Source organism: Aythya marila (assembly GCF_965140915.1).
Source record: "Aythya marila genome assembly, chromosome: 26".
Lineage (NCBI taxonomy): Eukaryota > Metazoa > Chordata > Aves > Anseriformes > Anatidae > Aythya > Aythya marila.
The window spans coordinates 251931-277603 of NC_139067.1; the positions used below are offsets into that span (position 1 = coordinate 251931).

General features: G+C 51.0%; 1 protein-coding gene across 6 annotated transcripts in view; it reads left to right on the forward strand.

The window, feature by feature from the left end:
* The window catches only part of ZMAT4 (zinc finger matrin-type 4), a 93728-nt gene that overhangs the window by 13667 nt on the left and 54388 nt on the right, over nucleotides 1–25673 (forward strand). For 5 of the 6 annotated variants that reach the window (XR_014319075.1, XR_014319076.1, XR_014319077.1 and 2 more), the window contains exon 1: nucleotides 15711–15810. The exons of the other annotated variant lie outside the window; for it this stretch is intronic. The gene's annotated coding sequence lies outside the window, so the exon portion shown is untranslated. Of the gene's footprint in view, nucleotides 1–15710; nucleotides 15811–25673 lie in introns of those variants that run through there. 6 annotated transcript variants of the gene reach the window in all.

A 25673-nucleotide genomic window follows, 5' to 3' on the forward strand; every position in this document is an offset into this window, starting at 1 on the left:
CACATTGTGTTGGGCCTCGAATCCATGCCCGAATGGGGACGTTTTGATTATTTTTAGTCTTACTTAAAAAGTATGCCCTATTTTCACCCTGGAGGGCCAAATCCAAGGCATTATTTACTTTTGGAGATAGAAATGCTTTGTTTCTGTAAGGTCCCTTGACAGAGTTCTGTTTACATTTGCATTTTTCATCTCTAACTCAGTACATGCGTCATACAGAGAAAGGGAGCTTTCCGCCTGAGAATGTGAGTGGCCTGGGGCAGGGATGTCCCTCAGCAAACCTACTGTGGCCTGAAGGGGATCACAGTGGGCCAGGAGCTCAGTGGAGATCAGGCCTGGCAGAGAGGACAGACAGCGGTGCTGGCTGCAGCCCTTGTGTCCTCTTGGGGCAGGAGGGCGCGCAGCAGGGCAAAGGCACAGCATGTACCCAGTGGCTTTCCTCATGGGCTTTCTCCCAGAAGTGCCAGCATCCTGCTCAGGGGAGTTGTTGAGCTTGGGAGCTGCCTTCTGCAAAGGATGTCCCGTGTCCACCTGTGAGCGTCCTCCCCTTGTGCTGTCCCTGCGGTGGAGCTGCTTGTGTTGGGAAGGGGGATGGAGCTGGGTCACGCTCTGGGCCTCTGCTGCCTCCCTGCTGCCCACTGCCCCGACCTGCGTGTTAACGTGCTCTCTGTGGGGTGAATTCAGAAAAGCCACATTTGCACTTGTGTATCCAAAGTAACATATGGGCAGGCAGTTGATGTCTCAATCCATTTCCAAGGCTCACTACAATAAGCACTTAACTTTTCCCGTGCCCAGATGTGTGCGGGTTTTATGTGCCGTGCGTAAAAAGGCAGAAATTGCATGGGGTGGAATGTGTTGGAATTGGCACTTTGGAAAATGCACACTCTGCTGGAATGTGCTAACATCCAGCTCACACAGAAGGGCAATTAACTCTATTTATGTTCATGAGGCTGAATCTAAAACTGGCTTCAGAAAGCAGCTCACTCACATTAAAGGGCTTTATAATCATTATGCTAAAGTATTTCTTTTGAAAACATTTTCAGTTTCTTAAACAGTTAGGATATTTATAAAATATGGCATCAATTACTACATATTTTTTTATTCACACTGATTATACAACCTATAATTATACTTAAGCCTCTTATTTGTATATCATGGCAGCATTAAGAAAAGCTCTGTGATTTGTCTGCATGTTATTCTTTCCAGATAGCAGAGGGCTGCAGTCTCTCCCCTCCTTTGGAGAATTAGCGTAGTTAGGTTGCCCAAACAACAGTGCTCCAGGTGTCTGCTCCCCCAGCCAGCTCTGCACAGAACATACGGGCTGAGGCTTGCAGTTTGTTGTGACAGGTAACATTCGGCTTTGTGCTGTTTGGGCTCCAAACACTGTGTTTACAGCCAGCTTCTCACAATAATTTACTCACAGGAAAACGTTTTCCTGGATCCCTTTTGCTTGCTGTAGTACAGTCAGGAATAATAACTGGAATAATTAAAGTCTTGTGGTCTGTCATTAATAAAGGCAGTGTCTACCCTGCTGGTGCAGGGCCGGGGCTCTGTGCGCTGCCCTGGGGCTTGGTGCTCCCGTAGACCCCGCATCGCTGGGGTCCCACAAACCCTTGGGAGTCTCAGATGTGAGTCAGGGATGATAAAAAAAAAAAAAAAGTCTCAGCTGCTGAAGTGATCACTTTGAGCCTCCCTGTTGTGAATGATTGAAAGTAAAAAACACCCTGCTTGAATTAGGAAAACCAGCTGAGTGTAGGATCGGGCCAGGCAGTGGATCCCTGTGGGTGGATGCTGCAGGGGATCTGTCCTTGTAGCCGTGCTGTACAGCATTGCCCTGCCCTGGGTAAGCTAGCACTTCCCCAGAACACCGTGGTGTATGAACATCTTAATGACTTCTAAGGGGTTTTATGTTTAATCCAGGACTGTGGGAAGGAGGCAAAGGAGCGTCTATTTGCCTCTCTCTGGTTCTCACCACATTTTTCCTGTATACATGTACGGCAGTGTAGGGGTTAAGAGAATGGAGCACTGAAACTTCAGTGCATAGACCAACTCCCTTGCAGTGGATAAAGCAAGTACACAGCTTTCCTTGTTACGCTTGAGAGATGAGCAACAATAGACAATGAGTCAAAGTGGGGAGCCAGAAAAGAGCTCAGGAAAAAGCTGCTGGGAATTACTGGTGTGGCTGGGAGAGCGAAGTCCTCCTGTAACAGAACATTGTTCCCCTGGCTATAAATCTCAACTGAAATATGAACACCAGACTTCCAAGGCCTTCCCAAAGCTGGAGCGCACATCATCAATAATCAAACCCAGCGTGCCCTGCACAGAATCCTATTTATCACCTTTATGCTGAGGCATGGGATCCCCACCCTGCAGAGCTGGGATGGGAGGTGGGCAAGTCGGGGCCAAACAACAGGAAGGGCTGGTGCTGTCTGGACGAGAGCTTGCTGCTGGGATTTCCCTTCCAGCAATAGAGGGAGATGAGTGAATAACAAACCAAATGAAACCGAACGTTATCTTTGTTCTTTTCCTCCACAATAAGAAGCTGTGCAGTGTGTTTGGTCCCCCAGATTGCTGGTGAAAGTTTTCAGTGCATAATCCTCGCTCTGTAGCTGTTTACAGTCGGCAGCACAGTGACCATTCCCAGGTGGCAGTCTGGAATTCGTACTGTGCTGGCGAGTTGCAAGCTATTGTTTTGCTCCTTGATAGAATGGCTATGCAAGTCCCAGCACAGCATGGGCTATGGATTTTCTTGTTCTGTTTATGACTGTAAAATTTTGCATTGTTTCTGCTGACCTCTCTGTGCTTGAAATGCTTTTCTGCTCTTGTGAAACCGCTGCTTGTCTTCTCAGAAAATTCACAAAGTTGTACAGTGGGAGATCTGAAACCTGTTTTAATTTCTTTCCACCATGTTTTCCTGAGTGGTTGTTCTGTTCTCAGTGATGGGATGCTAAATCTGATAACTGATGAACAGTGAGAACAGACAGATTGGTCCAGCTGAGAGCTTGTCTCACTCCCCAAATCCTCACGGTGTATTTCCCAACCCACAATGGATCCTTGATCCTCCTCAGTGACTGTGATTACACCTCTTCTGTGTCTGTCTTACCTGGGGCTTCTCCTAACTATGCTCCTACTGCTCTTTTGGCTCCTGCTGGGCATGTTTGTTACAGGCTGAGATCCTCCTGGAAATGCATCCTCTGCTTATCCAGGCAGGTATAGCAGTGTCCTTCCCCACCTGAGCAGAATAGCTCATGTCTAGCTGGGAACCCAGAGGTCCTGTTCTCTGATAAGCATCTCATAAAACCTGAACTGTTTCCTCCAAGTAAAAAGGACCTAATGGCAGGATGCTTGTATCACTTCTGTGTAAATATCAGATTACAGTCTAGAAGCCAAATTGTCTGCAATTACAGAACTGAATTAAAGGGAAGACAAGACAGCAGCACATACAATATGAAGGAGGGTCACTGTTTGTCTGCAGATACCAAAATGTCTTAAGTTCAGTCTCAGAGACACACTGTTGTCTTCCAGACGGGTAACAACAATTTGATCTGCTCCTCCTTTCAGCTCTGGAAGGGAATTGAAACGAAATTCCCCACAGCTCACCTTACTTTTACAAATAAGAGGAGCTCCTCCTGCAGTACCTGTGCTGAGAAAAAACGGGCCGGGAATGCTGCTGTTCCTGCACGCCAGGGCTGTCAGGGGTCCCGGAGCTCGGAGCCATCCCCCACCCCGGCAGGGAGCTGGGAGCAGGGGCCAGGCTGCGGGTGAGCTGATGGGGAATTAAACAGCCCTAAGGCAGAACATCGGAACCCCTCTGCTTTACGCATGTCCCCTCCAGAATGCACTTCTCCCTTCTTAAGGCATGCAGGAGGAGGAATCCTTTAACAGCAGGGAAACGCGAGCCTCAGCGAGATGTGCTCTGCCCTTAATTCCAGCGCCGCTCTTAAACCCCTCGTGCAGCGGGGACTGGGAGGCTCGCACCTCCGGCCGGGCCCCCCGAGTCCCAAACCCAGCCGGCCTCCTGCAGCTCCCTCCGCACCTTCCCTTAGGCTCTGGTGCCTCCTGCCGACCGGGCTCAGCCCCGCTCCTCCCGGAGCCCTCCAGGGAGCGCCGGGGGCGAGCCCCGGCCCCGTGCCCCGGGAGCCCGCGGGGTGGCGCGGTTCGCCCACGGACATGCGGGGCTGCCGGTGGGTGCGCGCCCGTGGGGAGCCCAGGGCGTCCTGGTGCCAGCCCGGCAGAACCGCGGGGCTTCTGCGGCTGTGCCTGCCTCAGCTCGGGGCCTCGGTTTCACGGAAGGTGTTTTTGGTTTTAATCGCAGCTCTTGAGAGAATCTCGGCGAGATTCGGCTCCCCCTAGTACTGCGTGTTTTGAGAGTAAGGCAGGGCGCTAGAAGCGGCTCTTTGCAAGTCCTCTGCCCAGATAGTAATGTGTAAAATGATTTATGCGGAGAGCACCGTGGTGCTGGTGAGAAATTGCGTCTGAATTTTGCACATCTTCTGTTCTGCAGTATCAGGTGCAGCAGTCGAAAGCTTCCATTCTGGTCCAATTAGGATGGCACCTCGATGTGGCATAACCAATCTGGGCACACAAGCTGCCGGTTTATTCATTTCACTAATTGCTCGTGTCTGTTGCAGCTTTTCATAAAAAAAAAAAGAAAAGGGGAGGAGGGCAGCGAAAATTTAGAAATTGATAACAATCTTTATGCTGGAAGGAATGGAGATGAGAAGACTCTTAATTTGTAATTTGCAATCTAATAAAAAATTAGGAAGGAACAAAAAAATAACGGAAGGTCAGGTGGTTTTATTTAACACTTAAAAGAAAATCCAAGTAGGTTATTTTCTGCAGCACGGCTTTAAGTGCTAATTGCATGGTAATTGAAGACCTCCCCATCATGGACCAGGGGTGAGGGTGAGGCTCGGCTGCCTGCAGTGGGGGTCCCTGGTGAAGCAGCGCTGGCTGTGGGTGTGCAGCACGTGGGGAGAAGAGCATGCAAAGGAAGAGGAGCAGTGGCACCTGCCTGGTGCTGGTGTCTAGGTGCCTGCCCCAAATAGCAGGATGCTAAACAGGGAAACCAGGCGCTTTGGGAAGAGAGGGTGCTGCAGCAAGGGACACTTCTCACCTGCAGATCCAGGAGCAGCTCATGGTGGTGGTTTAGTTGCCTGGGACTAACGTAAAGGGGTTGTGTGCTGCTTTATGGTTTCAATTTCCCTTAGAAGTACAAGCAGTGATTGTGCTGTCTGAGCCTGTGGGTTTCTGCTTTCTGCTGTTATGAGAATGAGCAGCAGTGGGTGCCCTGAGCAGGAGGTAGGGCCTCTGTCCAAGTGGGCTGCTTGTGTGAGCGCCCGGCCCATCGGAGCCTGGCAGCAGGGGATGCCCAGTGACGGGCTGGAGGCAGTGTCCCGCAGATGTGCGCTGAGAAATCCCTGCAGGAGCTCAACTGCAGTATGTGAGTCCAGTGCCCGGCTCTTGCCTTCATCCTGGGACGCAGGGACAAATATTTTGTGCTCAAGGCCACCACGCTGCGGTGCTGGCTGGGCGCCTTGGAGTGGTCTCCAGCACCTCTCCAGAGCTGGGCAGAATCAGGCCCTCTGTCAGCACAAAGCTGGACGTGCAGCCTGGGCAATGTTCCCAGGTATCCGTGCCCCTCTGGCATCCCTTGGGGCAGCCACGAATGCAGACAATAAAAAAAAAAAAAAAAAAAAAAAAAAAAAGGTTGCTGTGTGGGTGAAGTGTATCAGGCTAAGACCATGCGAAAACGGGAGGGCAGCCCCTGAGACGTGTTGTGATTTTGATCCTTATTTAGCTCCATGTGTTGTTTTTTTCTCATACTGTCTCTGATATGAATGTGCTCTTAATCTCCTTTGTAGAGAACAGGCTGTCATACCAAAATTCATTAAGTTATGGAGCCTGCAGCAAGGCTTAATGATAATTTAAATTAGGAACCTGAGTTGTAGCAGTGTAATACTAGAGTGAATGCTATAATTAGGAAGGCAGCAATTTCCCTGTGACCTTTTATTTTTAAAGTGTTTTAAATGGACCAGTCTCCTCTCCAAAGCACCCTCCCTCTGTTAGAAGTTTCTTTCTAATGTGGGTCATGCCTCTGCTGTTTGCAGGTGGCACAGTACAGAATCTGCATTTTGGTTTTCAAAGTTAAAGTGTCTTTGAAATATGATTTTGCATCTAATGCAGAATGTAATAAAAAGACTTTAAAGAGCTGCTGACGCCTCATGGAAAACTGAAAAACATTCTGTTTGAGAAACAATTCTGCCGGGCTGTCTTATCTGCTGTTCCCTTTGCTCATTTTTGATAGCAAGGGGCACTATAAATATACATACTTATACATAAAAATGAGAAACCTTGGCAACCAAATGGAAGGTTAGTTGTTTTCTCGTGTTCATTCACCATGGGCGGGGGGGTGAGGGGAGGTGTAGTTCATCAGTTGGTATTTCATTTTTACAGTGCCGGACTGATGCTGCGGCTGTTTGCTGAGTGTTGGCCAGTGCATCTGAGAGGCAATCATGTACCACTGAAATATTTTTCCCTAGACGTATTTAGCCCTCTAAAAATAGCAGCAGTGGTTTCTGGGTGCTCTCAGAGGGTTGGTGGGGCAGCAGGAGCTTCGTGAGGTGCTGGCAGCAGGATTTGCCGTGTGGATGCGGTGACGGGGTGCACGGCCGGGCTTTGCAGCCTCCCCAGGGAAGTGCCACAGGGCTGGTGCTGCGAGGCCGTGGGTGGGCAGCCCTGGGCTCCCCTGCTGTCCCCGTGCTGCGATGTCAGCATTACCCAGTGGGTGCTGGCTCGGGACACCCTGCGGGAGCCCAGCACACGGGGCCCATGGATCACACCCTTGTGCCACGTCCCAGACCTGCAGTGGTTCTTGTAGCCCTAACTACAAGGCACTGCCTAGGGGAACTGATAGAATTGTTATCACCTGTGAGACCTTAAATTAAACCTGACAAAGAGCGGAATCTCTGCTGCAAAGATTGCCTTGTGTTGTTTCCAAATGACTGGACAAAATAACTTGCCTGATCCCTTTCCTTCTGATAGCTCTTGCGAAGAAATTCAATAGGCAGACCGAGGTTTTTGCCCAAGATACTATTTCAGGAGCCCAGTGGATTTTGCTGATCTCAGTGCTAGAACAACAGATAGGAAATTTCAGGCAGCACAAGGAAGCCTGGCTTGTCTCTCCCTGTCACGTTGGTGTGACCTGAGAATTGAAACTTGCACTGCTGCAAGTCATTGAAATGCTCCTTTGTTGTGAAGTTTTCCAGTGAGTTTCCCTGGCAAATTACGTACCTGCCATGTTCTCAGGAGAAAACATTTTTTGCCTTTGCCATCAATCATTCAGAAAATTGAGTTATTTTGGCAACATAATACTATGTCCCCATCTGAAACTGCATCTTATTCATGCTGTCATAAAGAGGAAAGCTTAAAATTCAGAATGTGGACAGATACTACCATCAAGTGTTGCAAGAGGTACTTTCCTCCTACTGGTAGTTTTCAAAGCAAGAGCCCTGCTACATGAATTCTTCTGTGCACTGAGAGCAAGCTGTAGAAAAGGCAAGTATGGACAAAGGACAAATTGTTTCCAGCTCATGTCCACAAGGACTGCAACAAGCTGGTGAAATGTGAGCAGCTGTGTAACAGTGCAGGGATCAGCCCTGCTGCAGGCTGGGTACTGCAGGCTTGTGGAAAATGCTCCTTTCCAAGAGGTCAAAGCAAGCAGTTGCCTAGTAAACAAGGAGAGCCAATTTAAAATCGAGGGTTAATTGGGAAGCTGATATGAAACAGGTCTCCAGAGTACTCAGGAGGATCAGTGTGAGATGGAAAGAATCACAGACGCTGCTTATGTGCAAATGCAGCTCTGAGATGCCTCTCAAAACAGTTCGGATTCCTTTTAGCAAACTCAGGGTAGATATGGATCCCTGCTGTCTTGTTCAATATTAAGGCATACCCTTTTTGTCTTGCTGCACTTGTGCCTTGATATTCCTTGAAACTGTGAAGTGATGTACAGGTACATAGTGCACATGGCAATCCAGCCATGCGGAGGGTGAGTGGGCTCAGAGATCTGCACGCTATCATTCCCCTGTCACCAACTGATGGTGGTATAATTAGAAAAGTCATTAATCCTTGCTCAGTAGTGCTAGAAACTATTTATAGCAAGGCAGACAAACAGTACCCTACAATACTAGGCTAGGGTGGGTATGGAAATGACTCCTGGTGCCATACATACAGCAGTACACAAGTCAGAGGAAAGAGTTTGCTTCTGGGAGGGCAATTCCCTTCCAGCCATACACAGAGAGGTGCAGACCGTCTGCAGTGACCGTGCTGTTGCTCTCCATCCTTGCCATAGGGAGTCACTTTGGACAGCCCGTGTGGTGCTGCCATCCTAGCTTTGGGGTCCTGGTCCTGCCCGCCGCCTGCCCGTGCCAGGCCAGCCCTTGGCTGCCCCTCCAGTAGCTCCCAGCACAATGGCAGATTTTGTGCTACCCTTGTAAAAGGGATGGGAGAAGCTCCAAACCTTCTGATGCAGCAAAAAGAGGGTGCAGCAAAGGACTACTGGGTGGTACGCAGTGTGTGAGGAGCTACAGAGCTCGCGAAGAGGTAAAATTTGCTGCGAAGCTGAGAGTTGCAGCAGCTGCAAGAGTGGGTGTTGGCGAGGCACGAGGGGAGCCTGCGCTGTCGTGCTGGGTCAGCTGAGGTGGCAGTGTTCAGAGAAATGCTCCTGTTGTCAGCTTAAACACTTCAGTGGGTTTTGCCTAGTGAGGCACAAATTGCATGTCTGTGTGCTGGCAGTCAGGCACTGGGGAAACCACAGGGGAAATATGTTTCTGTCTGGGCTCGCTGCATCTTCTGGGCTTTGCTGTGAGGATTTCTCACAAGAAAGCGTAAAATTATTTTTGACGGTGAGATTAGTGGACCAAGGGTGCCTGTGTTCAGAGAGGATCCAAATCCCTTGCAGAGGCTTGGGACAGCTGGGTCACCCTGCCACAGCTCGGGCCCAGCGCTGGGGTGCCAACAGCCCTGGGCAAGGACCTGTTGGAAAGAGGGTGGTCACTGCCTCGTGGCTGCTGGAGGTCACCAGTGCTGGCTTTGGCTCGCAAAAGCAGTGCTTGTGCTTTGCATCTCACGTCTGCTTTGCCTGGATGATAAAAGGTGACCTCGGAAATTGCCTTTCCAAATTTCTCCTGTCTGTGCGGAATGGCATTGTTCCCAGTGTTTCAGGCTGGGACTGCCTGGGGCTCTTTGTTTAAATTCCCTGGGTGCTGCAACTCAATGCACAGAGCTCAAGATGCTCTGCCAGAGTCTGGGCTCCTGGAAGTCGACTGCAGTTCAGCCTTTTGTTATCCCCCTGGATTAAAGACAGTGGCTGAGGATGAGCTAACAAAATCAAAGTAATCTATCTAGGGACATCCCGCAGGCATGTTTAACTGTGAGACGGAGCCAGGGTCAGCTGCTAGTTCAGGTTGTTTCAAATAGCACGAGCTGGCAGAAGGGCCCACAAACCTCAATGAAAAAGCATGTAGTACTTTAAACATGTTTGCCAAACTTTGTTTTGCAAAAGGCCTTGCTGCTGCCTGTTCTGCTTTCCTTGCTGAATGTCAGGGAAGGAGACGTCTGAAGGGCTTTGTGCCTTAGAAGAGAGCTGGGGCTGCAGGATCTGGCCCCAAGCAGTGCTCCATGAGCAGCGCGGCTTTGTGCTCTGCACGGGTGTGTGATCTCTGCTCTGACCAGAGGTGGGAACTGGCTGCAGGAGAGGAGTGGCAGCAGTGACAGAGGCTGCCCTGGTGGGTGCTGCAGCTCTCACCTGCCCGCAGCCCCTGGCACTGGTGGCAAACTGAGAACGGGGGTTGTGGGCTGTGTTGTTGTGTCCTGCCTCACTGCAGATGAGTTCCCAGTTCAGCTGTAAGGATGTCTAATAAACAATGTGCAGGTGACCGTGCCTTTGCCTACAATTTCCTCTCTCGTTCTCCTTTTCCCCTATGCCTTCTAGCTCAAAATGGAGCACAGTTAGCACAGCACAGCCCAAAGGAGGGAAGGGAAACAGCGAGCGCCGAGAGGAGCAGCAGATGTTGCTGCATTGCACAGTAGAGCATCATCTCTCCTGTCTCCAGAATTCACTGAGTCTGCAGACAGATGTCTGATTAGTGGTGGTCCAGGGGAAAGCCTGGAACTGTCCTACAGACAGCAGAGCGTTTGCCACATGTCAGTTGTTCTACTGGAATGAGAGAGGAAGACAATTTTTTAAAGTGCAAAGTACAGCTACTTCCAGCAATTCCCCCTCTGCCTGACAAGGTGACCTCCACCTTACCAGCCCTGGTTATGGTGTGCTCAGGCAGATTTCAGAGTGTCCTTTAACATGCTCTGCTGTGTAGGCATTGAGCTGTGAATGCACACGTGAGCTGGGCCTTCTGGAAAAAATTGGGTATTAATTTTACTTTGACTATTTCCCTTCCATCCAGTGCCTTTGCCATGCCCCTTGACCTGTGCAGCAACTGCCAATTAACAAAACGGCTTTGAAGAGAGCTGGCTTCCATCTTTCCTCCCTTGGGGAAAGAGGGGGGAGCTGAGCATGTGCTCTGGGGGCAATCGGCAGTCCCGCGGGGCCCAGTTCTTGTTTGTCCCCTGGCCACACTGAGCCATGAGTCCCACTTCCTCACTCACCACCGTGTGGCCTTAGCACAAAGGAGAAGCAAAGCAATGGTTTGATCTCCCGGGCGGAAAGCAACATGGGGCTGTGCTTACAACTGTGACAAAAATCTTGTTTATTTCTGGAGATTTTTATAATTATTCACTGAGCTATGTAGTGCCTCGGGAGCTGGATGTCACAGCAAGGCAGTACATCAGTAGCAGACAGTCAGACCCAGGGATTCTTTAGGAAAAATCTGGTTTCTATTTTTTGCCAGGTCACAAGTCTGGCAGCAGCACCACGAGCAGGGGATGTCGGGTACCCAAAATGTGCTTGTGGCGGTGCCGAGCGCCCTGAGCCTGGTGGCGCTGGGCTTTTGGGTCAGCCACGCTCTGGCAACCCCTGGTCTGTGTGTGTTGAACGAGAGCTGCTTGCAAGGGCTCAGGTTCAGGCCGTGCATGCTGGCAAGCAGTCTGCCCACGCAGCAGTGCCGGTGGCACATGTGCACCTCAAGTCAGTCCAATCACCTCCCTCCCAGGCAGGCAGCCTGCTGAGCTCGCTCATCTCTCCTGGTCTGCTTTTTGCTGCAGGCACTGCAGGGCAGAGCGCAGCCTGCGCAGAGCCCATCCAGGCAGGAAGAGGCCCTGACCTGAGCTCTGCTCTGCTCTGTGGCTGCAGCTGCCTCTCCCTCCTTGGAGAATGAGACGTTAAGATTTTGAGAACGATCGGACCCTTCAGCTTCATACTGTTAATCAATCACAGCTGCTGCTTTCCTGCTCCATATTTTGATGCGTTTCAGGTTGTTCCATAATTAGCAGCCCAGTTCAGGGCCAGTAAACACATTCCGAAGCCCTGGCAGGGTGCTGGGATGGAGCAGAGGCTGAATTTTCCAGTGCTGTGCTTCAGACAAAGCCGGGGCTGTCCAAGTCTATCAGGGAGAGCTGTGGGGAGCTATTCCTTTTTGCTTGGCACAAAGGAGGGCAGTAAAACATTGCTCAGACTTGCCATTATTTTCTGCAAGGGGAATTTTGCTGGGAAGCATTTCTGTTTGGGGAGCCTTGAAGCGCACCACCCCTGAGCTGTGTGGAGTCAGCGCCACGGGGACGCTGCCAGGCTCTGGGAGAGCATTTGGGATGCTGCAGCCCCAGGGGAGGGAACGGCCCCACACAGTGCAGAAGCCAGGGCAGCTGCTCTCTGTGGTTTATTTAAGGGCTCTTACCCCTGGTCCTGTGCGGTGGTTTGCTGCTTTGCTCCCTCTGGGCTGGCTCACCGTTTCCCCAGCCACACTGTGTTTTTCAGTACAGCAATGCATCACGGTGCCTTGAGGCTGCTGCTGGATGCTGGTGCCTGGCTTCTCCCCGCAGCAGCCTCGTGCCCCTTTCTGGGGGCTGCGAGGTGGGCAGCCTCGGTGGGTGCTTCCTGAGTCCGGGAGCCACAAGAAAACCCAAAGAAAGGGGGTTAGCACTCCTTGATAGATGAGGGAACGTGCCGGGTGTTGGGAGGGTGCAGCTTGAACAATTTCAAAATAGTTATTAATTTGTAAGTTATTTCTAAATTTTCTTATGCTGATGCTGCCATTAAAAGAGAGCATGTGATGCTCCTGGGAACTAAGTAATCCTTAAAAAAAAAAAAAAAAAAAAAAAAGGAAGAGATTTAAGAAATATCTCTTCCCTGGATGGCAAGTGCAGGTGTATCATTGCAAATATTGTCTGATCTGCCCTTCTTAGCACTGAAGTATCTGAGGCTCCAGGTGGCAGCTCTGAGGAGTTTGTGTCAGTTTTGGAGGCTTAGATGCATGGCTTAAACCCCTAACTGTTAAGGAGCATTTGCAGCTAAAAAGCCAAACAGGATCGTGAGGCATCACAGCTTGAACAGTTTGTAAAACTACTGCCAGGCAGATTAAGCTGGAAATAGAAAAATTGCTGGTGAGGTCCTATGGGTGATTTAAAGAGCATTTTACTGCCTAGGTGAGTGTTCCAGACACCCAGCAGCAAAAGTGCAGCAATGTGGCTCAGCCACTTTGTACAAGCAAAATCCCTGAGACCTTCTAAAAAGTGTGGTTAACAGAAACAAATCAAACTAAATCAACTTGCTTCTTAAAGGCACCACCTTGCTGAGACCATCAGTAACACAGAGTGTGAGGGATTGGAAGGGACCTTGAAAGATGACCCAGTCCGACCCCCCTGCCGGAGCAGGAACACCTCCATCAGGTCACGCAGGAACGTGTCCAGGTGGGTTTTGAATGTCCCCAGAGAAGGAGACTCCACAAACCCCCAGGCAGCCTGTTCCAGTGCTCTGTCACCCTTGCTGTGAAGAAGTTTGCTCTCCCATTTAAGCGGAACCTCCTGTGTTCCAGCTTGTGCCCATTGCACCTTGTCCTGTGACTGGATGTCACTGAGAAGAGCCTGGCTCCGTCCTTACAGCCCCATCATCACAGCTTCACTGCAGGAGCCTGGGCATGCTCGTGCCCCATGTACCACTCAGACCTGGCAGTTGCTCTCTTCCGTATGCAATATATGCTTTCTGGCAAGAAATATTACTTAAGATAGAGCATTTTTATCCGGCTCTGGCAAAGGTGCTAGACAGCAGAGCTCTGTCGTGCAGAATGGCGGAGGTCTGTAATCTCTTTGATTAGCCAAATGTTCACAAAGGGAACAAAGCATGCTCATTTTTACCTGGCTTTGGAAGTAGAGGCATAAAGAAGCCTGTGTCAGCATGCAGGACAAGTGGGTGTGCTGCAGTTCCTCCAGGCCCTCTGTTGCCTTGAGCAGCACAGGCCTTTGAGGCACTCAGCACGTCGGTCCCTGCGAAGGCGCGTGCCGGGAATAGGGCAGGCAGGGCAGAGCAGAGCAGAGCCACGTTAGCTGCCTTTCTCCTGGCTGTCTGCATGTGCGTCATGGGCTGTAAATATCACCTGCCAAGGCTGGAAGCAGAACCTCTCTGCCCCATCGCGTCCTCATTTCCTACTTTGCAAGTGCTAAGGAATTACCCTGACATGAGCAACGATGCCATCAGACCAGGGTGATTCAGCTCGTCACCTGTGCTGAGCAAACCCTGTTAATTATGGGGCTTTCAGAGCTCTCCATCTTTCTTCCGTCACTCTGTAAAAATTCTGTTCTTTAGATCTTATTTCTCTTGCTGCTTTCCTCCTTGTCACATCCAGGTGCCCTTCTTACAGAGTAACAGGAGGGATGCTGGTTGGGAGTTACCTCAAAGAGGAATTGGACTGCAGTGGAAAGAGGTGGACAGGCAAATGTGGGCACTGATTGTCCCTGTGGTGGGGGATGTGGGAGGGCAATATCTGCATTGGTGACGCCAGTGCTTGGGTTTGACGTGATGTAGCAGTCTTGTATGGTGCTGAGGAATGAACTCGTACCACTACTTCACTACACATGTCCTCTAAAACCAAATGGGCTAGCATGTCTCTGCCCCACCTTAATGAATTTTTCTGTCTTGATGAACTGGCAAAAAATGTTTTCAACTTCTCAGATATTTCATGCAGAAATGAGCAATCACTGCTCCGAGTGTCATTATAACATTGTTGTGTATTTGAGGAGTTCTGATTTTAAATACAAATCAAAATAGCAAGAGATTTCTGATATTTTTAAAGTGTATTTTCTAAGTCTCCAAATTAATTGGCCTGTGAAATACAACAGGAATTATCAGGCATCAAAGAGAATATTTATGAGCTGCTGAGAAGGCAGAGGGATAAACAGCGGTTTGAGGACTACCCTTAGCTTTCTGATACTCTCCCAAGTCTTGTGCAAGCCAAACAGTCTCTGGTCTCAGATGGGCAAAGCTGTGGGGAGGGACTGTGAGCATTCAGAGCTGCCAGTGCTGCTGGTCACCCGTGAGGCACCTCTGGGCTTGGGCACAGTCCACGAGTCCCATCACACAGGCTCCCTGCAGCGTGTGGGGTCGGTTCCTTGCCGATGCTGCAGCTGCTCCAGCTGGAGAAGCTGCCGTGCTGGCAAATGAGGTGCCTGCCGAGTCAGCCAGGTGGGAGCAGAACCCCCGCCTGGTACCCAGCCAGTCCTCAGCACCCTCTCCCCTTAGGAGCAGAAAGGAGGAAGGTGAGACAATGTCACCTCTGCCGACGCAAAACCTCAGAAGGAAGATGCGTGGGGTGTGCTTGTGTACGCCTTGGTGTCCAGGTGTTTCAGCCTGAACCGTGAAGGGCCTTTGCCTGCATGATGTTCACAAAAGAATGAAAGTCTACTCTCCTTTTTAGATTACTTGGTTTCTGAGAGAGGAGATCTATTTTGTTTAAGCCTGGCTGTGCATTACAGACCCCTGTGCTTGTGGGCTTGTGAGCATGGTGCTGCATTAGGAATGGTGTCCTCATTGCAGATGGTTTGCAGGGCTCTGCAACCCCTTGGTTTCTCCTTCCCCTCTTTGTTGCCTTGCCCTCCTCTGCCCCTGGCCTTCCATGGCTTCTGCATCCCATCCGTCCTGGCCAAGGGAAATCCTGGGCTGGAGGTGAACCCAGGACATTCCCCTTGTTACCTGCTCACCTCCAGTTACTGCTTGGAGAAAGCTGCTCCTGCCCTTCATCTCTGTGTGCGGGGCTTGCCTCCTGTGCTAGCCCAATGCTACGCATGGCAGGAGCCTGTGGTGCAAGGTGTGTTTGCTGCATAAACCCAGGGTACTAAAATAAGTGCGTCATCTGCAAAAGTGTGAAACTGGAATTAAATATATTTCCCCTGGAGCCTGCGATATCCTTCACAGCCTCTGCCCTACAAATCAGATTTGCACATCCTTATATTCTCGTAGTAAGGAAAATCCCTCCCAGGTGCTTTGATTTAGGCTGCACCACGTGAAGCTGGGCAGCTCTGCCTCCCCCTGACCTGCCAAGCCTGCCCCAAGACCAGGGCCTGCCTTGGGCCATGGAAATTGGTTCTGGGGAAGCTCCTGATGATAGTAGGAGCTGGATCCGGAGGGAGGCTGCTGAGGCCAGTGCAGCCTTGCAGAGCACCACAGAGCCAATCGCTGCTGCTAGGGGTGGAGCTGGAGCTCCAGCAGATGATCGCCGAGTGCCTTTCCAGCACAGTTGGTCTGGACGGCTGCGAGATCTGGTCGTGGGGAGAGGAGAGCTGCAATTGCAACTCCAGTGTGCTCCTTCCCCGGCAGCATCGCTGGAGCAGCTGCGATATCCTCTGTGCGCCAGCCCCACCAGCGACGTGAAGGTACTGCCCCCTCCCTCCCGGCTTGTGTGCTGCTTGTTGCTTGGATCTGTGTTGATTAGAGTTGGAGGAAAGTTTATTGGGAAATCAGAGCTGTGAGGTAACAGTGCTTGTGGGAGAGCAGTGGGAGGTGATGCGCTGCGCTGCCGGGATGAGGTGCCAGGTGCAGGAGGCGGCTGGGGCGGTTTCGGTGCTGCAGGCGCTGCTGCCACAGCAGAGCCTGGGCTCAGGGGCCAGCCTGGCACCCGCTGTGCTGTCCTCGTGCCGCGGGGGGAGGTCAGAGGTGGCTGGCACACGGTGTGCTCGTGATTCGGATGCCTGCCGGCTGTCAGGGTCCTTTCCTGGTGGTGGTTTTAGTGAGCGAGGCATCCACCTGTTAGCAGGTGGCCAAAGCCGAGCGGGCCCCTTGGCGAGGGCTTCCCCAGTGAGGCAGCTCCCAGGCTGGGTGGCCAGCGGGAACTCGGGGTGCTTTTACCGAAAGGTCTTTGTGCAGTATTTCCCACAGCCCTGCTTGGGAAAGCAAGCTCCTCGGGCTGCAGATGAAAGTGTGGATAGCTGCAGATGCAGAAAAACAGCTTACTCTCTCTGCTGCTTGTGAAGTTTGGAGAACTTCCCGAGCCAGCCCCACTTAGAGAGCAAAAGTGGGTTTCCAGGGAGGTAGGGCTGGGGCTGCTGACGCTGGGGCAGCCCCGAACAGGCTCGTTGCAGCAGCCCGCAGGGAAAGCAGCTGCAAACTTATGCCGGCGGCTGTTGCTGGAGAAGGGGCTCGGTCTGCGTCCCCTGGGGCTGGCTGACCACACGTGTTGCACCAGGGCTGTCCATAGGTCCAAGAGCCTGAGCTCTGTCCATCCCTCATGCAGCACGAGCCAGGTGCCTGCTGTTTGGGGCTGCCTGAAAGATCTTTTGTAATGACTCCTGAGACGTCTGAATTGCTGGTGATCCATACCCATTGACTAGTAATACCTGACCTGAGCAGTGCCTGTCAGCTCCTGATGGGATCTCCCTGATCACTGCCCTTCAGGCAGCCACATGCTCCTTTTGCCCTCCTCTGGTGCTGGAGTGACCTTAGTGTGCGTCATTGGGCGCAGAACAAGGTTTGCGAAGCCTTGAGTAGACAGTAAAAAATCACCAGTTTGCATTTTCTGCATGAGGTTGTGCTGTTGGCTCTCGTATGAGCACGTGCTATCCATCTGCAAAACACAAACAACCGTCCCTGAAATGTGAGAGGGGAACGCAGGGGAGCCATGGGGCACAGCTGAGCTGGAGTGGGGTGGCGGGGGCAATGGGCAGAGGGGGACCTGCTTCAGGCTCTCGTCATTGCACAGGAAAGGGACGGTGATGGGGGTCTCCTGTGGCTTCCCTGGTACTGTGCTGTGGGGTGGGAGTGGCAGTGACTCGATATAAACAATTTTGTAAGAGATATTTTGATAAAGGTTGCTAGACAGTGACTCATCTACTGTAGGAAGGGGCAGAGCAGGAGCTTTTTAGGGTAAAAAAAACAAAAGGGTCTCTCCCCCCCCCCCCTTTTGTCAGAAATGGTGAGGGCAGGACATTTTTTTATTTTTTTCCCTCTAGGAGAGTAGACCTATCGATCAGAAACCTCCTAACCCCCGTGACCCTGCACCTGCTTTGGTGCCTTCTGCATCTCTTTCCCTGGGGAGGATGCTGCCTTCCCGTCACATCCCTGAGTGGGACTGTGTTCTAAAACTTGGCTTGATTTCCCCCCATCCCAACTGTTTTTTTCTGACCAGCCTTAGTCACTTCTGAGTCACTCCAAATAATTAATCCTTGTCCCTGTGTAGTGGTTAGCCCTGCATTTCTGTGTGTACCTGGCCAACCTGGGTACATATGTTTCAGAAGTCACTTTACTCTGGTCTGCGTTGGCCTTTTTTAACTTTCCTCACAATTCCAACCTCCCTCCCTTGTGCTTTGCTGCCCTGCTCTGCTCGCTGTGCTGGAATCACAGAAAGTGCAGAACAGTTTGAACAGTTTGCTGCATCTCCGCTTCCTCAGGTGTGCTGCAGCACATACAGCCCGACAGGTTTCCTGAGCTATTCATGGTGTTGCAAACTAACCCTTCTTGGAAAGCTGTCCTCTATGTGTGTGGAGGCATTTTGCTGTTATTTGCCAGGATCCGTTGTAATTGCTGCTTCCAGTTTGTAGCAGGATTGCTGCAGGGATGATCCTTGCTGTCTTAGCACCTCGCTCCCAGCTGCGCAGCCCTGTCCTCAGTGATGCCCCCTCTCCATGCCCAGAGGTTTATGTGGGAGCATGAATGGCCGGGCTAGCCCAGTTATGGATTTATCATCTCCCCATGCAGGGGAATTGCTGAGGAGCCTGAGGTGTCCAGGCAAGGCCAGTGCTGCCAGGGGCTTGTCCTGGCTGTGCAGGGCTGCCCGGGTAGCCTCAGGGCTGGGTGTCATGCCTTATCTGGGTTGAGCTCCTACCGAGAAGGGTGGGACTTGAAACCCAGAACTGTCTTGGGAGATGAAAAGTGGGCCAATTTCTAGGCCAAAACCTGCCCACCAACATTCCCAGGGTGGATTTGGGTACAGAAATACATAAACTTCAGGGGTCCAATCTCCCTCCACTGTTCGGGTACCATCCTCTGATGGGTGCAGAGGCAGTTGTCCTCCTGACAGCAACATATGGAAGTTTTATTATTCCTTACAATGTCTGAAAAACGCCCTTTGCTGAAAGGTACAGAAGTCGTGTAGTGCAGAAGAGCCTATCCCAGGAATAGCGGCAGTTTTGGGAAACAAGGGGAAGGTTTTCCCCCAGGCTGTGCCACCTTCTCCTCCATAGCGAAATTTGCTGTATTTGCATCTGCTAAAGGAAGGTTTAACGGAGCTAGGCATTGCTATGTTGGTTTTGCAGCTGTGACCTTCAGGCAGCTTGTGCATGAGACTGGAGAGATGCTGGCTAAATGGGATGCTGCATCTTTGCCCCCTCCTTTAAGTTCTTTTAAGTTCTCAGGTCGTGTGGCACCTGAGGGCTGCTGAAAGCCCCTTGTGCCCTGGGCAGGATGCAGCATACACCAATGCCCAAAGGCTCTCCTGCTTCTTTCTGCAGCATACTCGAGCAATTTGGATAAGCGGGTGCTTATCTGTCAGCAGATGTGGGTAAGTTTAGAAAGTCAAGAGGAACTAAATGCCTATTATTCTGGGCTGTGGCTTTTGTAGAAGTTGTGCATGGGGAAAAAAAAAGGATTTTCTAGAGGTCAGTAATGTTCTGCTCTCTGCTCATGCCTACTCAGCCTGTCTCTTGCAGGAGAGTGTTTGGGTCTTTGCGTTTCTGGTCACCTTGCAACAGATGCACGCAGTGATTTCTGTTCTCACTGCCTTTGCTCCGCATTCTGCTGACAGCTGCATTTCTCCTAAGCTCAGAGGTGTGAATGCTTCTACCTGCCACCACCTTCTACTCCTGCCAAGCAGGAAGATGGCATTATGCAGGGGCTGGGGGGAGCCATGCCATTCGCATCGTGTTTTATTAATTAGAAAGAAATAAAGTTGCAGAGAGATCAGATTTTGAGAAAGACCCTGAGTTCCAAAATGCTCCCAGAGGATAGATCCCTAATTGCTCTCTAATTGCATTAGGGTTTAATTTGTTGTTGTTTTTACTGTAATGTTCCCATTTTTCTCGACAGTTTGTTTTGTTCCATTAACTAGAAATGGCTGGAGATGAATATTCTCAATATTAAAACTTGCCTGTTGTGCAATGCTTGACAGCCTTTGTGCTGGCAGGAGATGCCAGCGCTCAGCCCGGTCTGGCTGTCACTGTGTGTGGGGTGAATTCACGCATGCAGCGCAGCATTCGCCCCGTGGCAGCATTTTGCCCATGTGTGCAAGGTTCAGTCCTAGGAATTTTCCAAAGACTTGGCAGATCTGGTGACACACAGGGTTGGGGGTTTCTCATTCCCCAGGGAGCCAGCATCCCGGTGAGCCATCCATCTGACCTGCTGGGGCTGTGCACCCCCGGTTCATCCCCATGTGGTGTGGCGATGGATGCAGGGCCTGGGACTGGTTACCAAAACGATGCTGGCGCCAGGTCCCATGAGGGATGTGCAGGTGGGTGTGTGGTAGATGATGAGGGCCCCCAAGGCAGAGCGGAGCCTCCCACTGGGAGGGATGCAGGGTCCAGCCCTGTCCCCCCATGGTGCCTGCAGGGCGAGGGGAGGCAGGAGGTGGGCTCTGCTGGTGGCTCTGGTCTTTATCTGCCTTCCAGGGCGAGGCAAAATGCCGAGCCCAGCTCACCCTGCGGGGCTGGCAGGCAGCAGCACTTCAAAGGGCTCCTTTGATCCGTGCCACTTGTGCAGGGAGGGAGAGCCTGGAAATGCCAGCACAGAGCTGTAGACAGGGCCCTCAGCAACCTGATTTGGAAAGAGGTATCACTCTCTTTAATTCTAAAGCATAAATATGTTTATCTTGACTTGCTAAAGGGGAAATGGGGTAGAAGATGCAGTTAAGCTTGGACCTGCTTTTTGCCATTATGCGTTTATTGGTGAAACAAATCCTTAAGGCAGGAGAGTGTTAATAAACCTTTCCAGTGGACCAGTTTCTGCACGTGAGGCTCAGGAGGTGCCGCTCGCCTCCCCCTTTGATCTGCTTGCTTATAGATCACATAGACACCATTGGTGTGCGCCCCGACCTGGGCCCTGGCTGCCTGGGAGCTGGGTGCGATGGAGCTGCACGTGTGGCTCATGAAAAGTGATATCAGTGCTGGGAGGCACAGGGAGCTGCAGTGTGAACTTGAAACTGCTCCTAAATTTGATCCAGCCACTTAAAAACAGTGGGTGGACTCGGTGGCAAAGTGAGACATTGGTATTTAAAGCTGTCTTGAAGGGTACAGCTACAGACACGACACACAGCAGCTAGCTGCTAATATTCAGCAGGCACCGGTTTCAAAATTACATAAAGAAAATGGGAAAAACTCCGAACGCTGGATCTTCAGCACCCGGAGCAGCTTGTCAGAAACCCCGGGAATGGGATGGAATTGAACACCCACTGCTTTTGAAGCCGTAAATTAATCAGTTAAAGCCCCTGTTGTACAGGATGCTGTGCAAGCTCCTCTATTATTTGAAATATAATAAGCACATATGAGCTGACAGTGTTAGTAAGAGAGGCACAACCTTGCCCGGCCTCTCTGAGCTGGTGTGCTGTGTTCAGGCTGGTGTGGGTGCAGCACGACAGGGCTGCCCATTGTCCTGTGCCTCGAAATGTCGGCTTTGCTCCCGGGTGTGTGCATGCATTCGTGCCCTCTTTGCAAGCCAGCAGAAGACTAGAGCAGTTGATGTGTTTTTTTTCCTTACAACCATGCAAAAAATGTCAAAATGTTGGTGTCAAATTGTGCAACCCAGTTTGTGGGATGCCAGATCTGCTCCCTGGTCTGGCTTTACATCACGGGGTGCAGGCATTTTCCACATACATGCTCACTGCCCCTATGGATTTTGCAGAGCTCTTGGCTTCAGTGGCAGTGCGTGCCATTGGCAGCCAGTGCCTGGCTTGACTTAAAACGAAAACTAATTAGTCAGTTTTGTATTTTCCACCTTACAATGTCAACGATGGAAGCATCAAGATGACAACTGGATCCAACTGTTCATTTGAAAATATTGAGCAGTTATACAAGTTTATCACAGTATTAGTTTTTGCCACCAGAGGTGCCTCATGATACTTCTAATTGTAGGAATAACTAATCCACCCAGTTTCCAAAGGCTCGGCTGTAGTGCACAGGGCATGGTAGGGGCAGGAGCCACATGGAGCCTGGGGGTCTGTTACCTGTTATTTTCTCCTTATAACTGACAGGCACTGTCACCACCATTTCAACCCAGCATTTTAGGCTTTCAGGTTCCCAAGCTGAGCGAGTTTCATTGCTGCTGTGCTGAGGGGTCACGGGGCTGCTTCATGTCACCCGTGGCAGTTTGAGCAGGTCATGTTGAGCCCCGCTGCATAGAGTCTTCCCAGGAATAAGCCACGATTTAAGGAGCGTTTTGTTCTGCAGCCCTGACTGTGCCAGATGAGGCTTTGCTCTGGGAAGCTGGTGTAACCTGATGGATGCTTTCCCGTTTCTCAGAAATCTGCTGCTGCCAGGTCTTGACCTCTCAGCTTCTGGTTTGTGTCTTTACTGCAGAACGTCTCTGTAGCCTGCTCTTTTGGAGAAGGCTGCACCTTTTTAGAGGTATTGGACCTGTGTGAGCAATACAAGAGCAGTTGTACCCCTCCATCTGCCAAACCTCATGGATTTTTTTTTGGTTTTGCAGAACATAAACATACGAAAAACTCTTTCAGCCTTACTTTTTTTTTTTTTTTTTTTTTTTTTTGTGACAGAAGAAGTCTGATGGCCATGACTGAAGGATAACTCACAACCCCACCTTGAAAACGGAAGTTCTGTGAAGCACATCCACCTGATTTAATGCCTTTCTGTTGTTTCTCAGTACCACGGAGGATGGCTGATAAATCCTTTAGTAATAGGAGTCCTCAGACTATGCAGAGAGAAGGAGACCTTTCCAACCCCTGGTGTCAGCTCCCTTTCTGGATGGAGCAGGCAATGCCCAGCCTGGAGCCTGCCTGACTCTGGTCATTCTGCAACAGAAGTTTAATTTCTCACTGACAAAAATAGAACAGTTTGCATTTCTGGAGACCCTTTCACATGAGGAACTGGAGTAATACAATGGGCATTGATTAACCATTTCTCATTGCTCATCTGGTGATGAGGGAGAGAATAGTGGAGTAGTGTTGTGTTTTTTTTTTTTTTTTTTTTTTTTTATTATTATTATTTTTTTTTTTTTTTCTTCCAGAGGGGAAAATGCAGCATGGATTATCTGAGTGGCTTGCTGAAATGATACCAAATACAAGGCAGGTCTGAAGTCCAGCTTGCTTCTGTTCTCTGTGGATGAGCATGTGAGATGTTTCTGCTTCTCAAAAGAATGCACAAATGCAAACAAAAGAATTTTTTAAGAATCAAAGATAGACAAAGAAAAAGAAAGAGCTGTAGGAGGGATGTAAATGTCTTATGTTTTACTTGAGATAAAGCTCATTGCTGTTTGCTGTTGTATGCAAAGTTAATTGACAGATTATATGATAATATGAAGAAGTTTAATGAAATCTGCTGATACCCTTTAGAGGATGTGGAATTTGGAAGTGCAATTAATTTAGGCCAGAAGTTTAGCTGCTCCATGATAACTAGGGGACCAAGATGCACAGCATTTGCATTCCTGCTGTCTGGTTTCTAAATCACTTCATTGATTATGAAAAGCTCTGCTACAGCAAGGGAGCTGTAGCTGAAGGGAATGGAGTCCATCAGTCATTACGAGAGCCGAGGGTTCCAGCCAGTGCTGCTTGGCTACCTCGGGAAGGCTTGGGCTCTTATAAATCCTTCTGCCCACAAAAGTGGCCTGAACTGTCCCCATGCCCTGCAGCAGCCAGCACAATAAAATACACTGACAGCCACAGTCTGGAGTGGCGTTGCACCGCAGATCCGTGGGTTCCTGGGGCAGCAGGAGGATGTGCTCATGCACCCCGGGGTGTGCAGACAGAAGGGCAGCTGCTGACCCTTGCTGTGCGGGGTGCTGGGACGTGGGCTGCCACAGGAGGCTGGGTCCACTCAGGGTCCCTCGGTGCTGCAGCTCTGGCTGGCAAATATCGGCTGTCATAGACAGGTGGGGGAACCAGGAGAACCGGGAGCATCTCTGCTTCTGCTGTCACTAACTTTGTTAACCTGTGCTGGACAGGCAGCTTTTAGTGCCATTGGCAAACAAGCAGTGACATTAAACTGATTTGGGGTTGGTGGTGTTGAGACTGAAGCTGTTTTCTGCAAGAGATGCTGTAGCTTAGTCAGTGAGGCCAGCATACGCAGACTTTTATCAAGGAATCCAGTATTAAAATAATCCTCATCAGTGATGGACAGATTTGTTCTCCAAAGGATTCTCCTAAGCTCATTGCCACCTTACATGGCTTTGCCTCTTGGGTTTCTGAGCTGAAGCTGATGGGGACTGACAAGCCCTGATTATGCAAAGCACCAGAGGCTACGAGCTGCAGGCACGGGATTCAGCTTCACTCGCTTCCTACCGTTTTGTACATTATTAGGGAGCAACGGCAAAAAGTAGGTCCTGCTTATCCAAAAATAAAGGTGGCATCCTGATGGCAATCGCCGCAGAACATCGCACATGGGAGCTGCTCAGGGGCTTCTCTGCCAGCGTGGCTCTGCGCTGCAGCACGGCCCTGACACCTGGGGCTGGGCAGCCCAAAACCGTGCCCCGGGGCTGGGCAGCCTGGCAGCACCAGCTGCCCTCCAGGGAGGCGCAGAGCCTATTTCTGCATCTTTTCCTGAGAAACCACCGTCTCCATGACAACCACGAGCATCACATGGTAGCCCTGGCTCCGCAGCATGCCATCCCGCCAGGCGCCTCACTGCACCCGCGCGCTGTCAGCCCCGCGACGCCCGCGATGCCGGAGGGGCTGCGGTCCCTTGGGGGGCCAGAGCAGTGACTGTGCTGCTGCCTGTAGCACGGCTCGGAGCAGCCAGAAATGCAGCCCCGGGTGGTGGTGGAGGGGGTCAGAAGGGAAAGAGCTGCGCCTTTGTGCCAGGCTGTGTCGGAGCAGGGTTCGTCCCCAAGGTGGGGCTTGGCCAGGGCTCCCTCAAGGGGAATCTGTGTCTGCAGAGAGGTGCCAGGTCTGGGAGGTGCCCGGTTTCCTGCATCCTGGTGCGAGTCCTCTCCCCCTGTCATCTGGCTGCATCAGCCCCTTCTCCCTCAGAGTGCAGCCCCTGCCAAAGCCTGCTTTAACCCCTTCTTCTGAGAACTTTTCTGGGTTGCCAAGGGCTGAGCTGTGCCACCGGGCTGCTCTGGGGCAAGTGCCAAAGCCTCGTCCTTGAAGTGTGCAGGACACAGAACGAATGGCCTGAGACAGAAAATGTGGTTGTTCTTAGTTCTGTCCCTACAAACTCTAGTAAATCGGGCACAATATATCAATCTTCTTTTAAAATATATTTTTATTCAAGTCAGCACATGTTTGCAATTAAATCCTGCCACACCATATAGTGTGAATAATCAAAATAATTCATGTGTATAACCGGATACACACATTTGTAGGGAAGAGATGGTGTCACTCTCAAAACTGCAGTGTAGCTCCCTTGAAACTTGGCAGCATCCCACCTCCGTCACCCCCTGCAGCAATTCATGGCACGGAGGGCTTGCTCTCTGCTGCATGCACGGCTCTTTCCTTTGCTCTCAAGTCTGCGTGCCTGTAGTTTCTTTGTCTCACCCTTTGTTCCCACCTCAGGCAGGCAGTAGGTCAAAAAGGCACTGGCTGGATTTTTACTGCTGCTCAGGAGCTGGCGTCTCTGCTCTTCGCTCCCACAGGTGCTGAGTGCTGCCTTTGCTGCTTTTCTGCCTGGAAGGCATCGCCCACAACTTGTGGCTTTCCCCAGCCAGAGGGCACGGCCTGGCAGCTCCCAGGCTCCTTTCAAAGTCATCTTCACCATCCGCTGACAGGACGCTGCTGCTGTCCTTCTGCTGCCCCTTTCTTTGTCCTGGCAGACGTCGAGGTGGGTCCCAGCAAGGAGCTGCTTGTGCTGGGGGAAGTCACGCAGAGCTGGGTGTGTGGGGTGCTCAGGCTGGGACTCCTGCCCGCACTGAGACTCTGTCTCCTCCGTGTCGCTCTCCTCAGCCTTTCCTCTCTGCTTTGACACATGCAGCAGACACGTGCAGGATTTCTCCTGCTCCCCGGCTCATGCCACACACAATCTTGTTCTGATTTTCAAAGCTCCAATAAAGCGTGTCAAAATGCATCAAAGGCTGAATGCAGAAGTGAAGCAAATTGACTCTGGAGAGGATTTCAGGGGAGGGGAGTAGGGAGATGGTGGATGAACCC